The sequence below is a fragment of the Myotis brandtii genome, unplaced genomic scaffold, assembly GCF_000412655.1.
Source record: "Myotis brandtii unplaced genomic scaffold, ASM41265v1 scaffold29, whole genome shotgun sequence".
Lineage (NCBI taxonomy): Eukaryota > Metazoa > Chordata > Mammalia > Chiroptera > Vespertilionidae > Myotis > Myotis brandtii.
Window position 1 is genome coordinate 3,559,925 of NW_005361075.1, and position 1,473 is coordinate 3,561,397.

General features: G+C 43.7%; 1 long non-coding RNA gene across 1 annotated transcript; it reads left to right on the forward strand.

Annotated features, from left to right (window-relative positions):
• Positions 1-575: 575 nt before the first annotated feature.
• LOC106726589 lies at positions 576-1,317 on the forward strand. Its single transcript, XR_001362651.1, has 2 exons — positions 576-697; positions 957-1,317. It is a non-coding gene; the product is annotated as an uncharacterized LOC106726589 (long non-coding RNA).
• Positions 1,318-1,473: the final 156 nt, after the last annotated feature.

Below are 1,473 nucleotides of genomic sequence, written 5' to 3' on the forward strand. Positions count from 1 at the left end.
GGACAGAGCCCTCTCTGCTTCCCGGTGTCCCCACTACCTTGGTAAGGTTAATTATACCAGACAGCTGTTAAGGATACTTAGTACTGTGGTGAATGTGGGTAGCAACTGGATGCTATGCAAGAGATATCAGCACTAAGTAATCCCCCTCCTGGGAAATAAGGTGAACAGTATTTCTTTGACTCTACTAGCAGTTTTCCTCCATACCTTTCCCACAACTCCTTTCACATCTCTCTCTTCTAAAAGCCAAACCTGTGGCAAATAAGATAAACTGGACACCCCATGACTGGGAAGAACCAAAATCCTATTGGACACCACTGCTCTAGTTCTGCCTTGCCAACCTGGAGGCTAACTGACTGGTTTTACTGACAAAACTGGTTGCCCAGGAGGGTGAACATTATCTCTGAGAGCCACAGAGAACATTTAATCTTTGCAGTAGCAGTCTTTTTTTTTTAATCTTTATATTGAAAGTATTACATATGCTCCCTCTCCCCCCCACCCCCCGCATTAACCTCTTCTAGCCTGCCTCCACCTCCCACCCTAGGTGCAGTAGCAGTCCTAAAAGCCATTAGTTTTTTTAGCTTATAAATACATACCTGTGTTAGTGATTCCCAAATCTGGCTAATTTTAGGTATTTCTAGAGGAGTTTTTTAAAAGACTCTGTTGGGGCCCAAAAATCTGTACTTTTAAAAGTTATCAGGTACCCTGACCGGTTTGGCTCAGTGGATAGAGCATTGGCCTGCGGACTCAAGGGTCCCAGGTTCGAATCCGGTCAAGGGCATGTACCTCAGTTTCGGGCACATCCCCAGTGGGGGATGTTCAGGAGGCAGCTGATCGATGTTTCTCTCTCATCGATGCTTCTAACTCTCTATCCCTCTCCCTTCCTCTCTGTAAAAAATCAATAAAATATATTTTAAAAAACAAAACAAAACAACAACAACAACAACAAAAGTTATCAGGTAGTTGTGCTCACTCAGGTTTAGAAACTAATGATGTAGTACAACCTAAGGTACAAACTAAGTCACAATTCAAGAGTGACCTGCCTCCAAAATTTTTAGTTATTCTGATAATAAAAATATTTCCCCCATCGTGGCCAGTGTGGCTCAGCTGGTTGAAGCGTTGTCCCGTACACCAAAGGGTAGCAGGTTTGATTTCTGGTCAGAACACATACCTGGGTTACAGGTTTGGTCCCTGATTGGGGCACGTATGGAGGCAACCGATCAATGTTTCTCACTCCCTTTCCCACACTAAAAAAAAGTTCTCGAAATAAACCTCAAATTCTTGATAATATACAAGGTAAAACTGAATTGTCAATTCAGCCGCCGCTGGGGCAGGCGGCAGCTCGGGATCTCACCATCTTTGTTGGCGGTTAATTTGCATATCACGCTGATTAGCCAATGGGAGATGTAGCAAAGGTATGGTCAATTACCATGTTTGTCTATCATTAGATAGGATACTAGTGGCCTGGTGCACGAA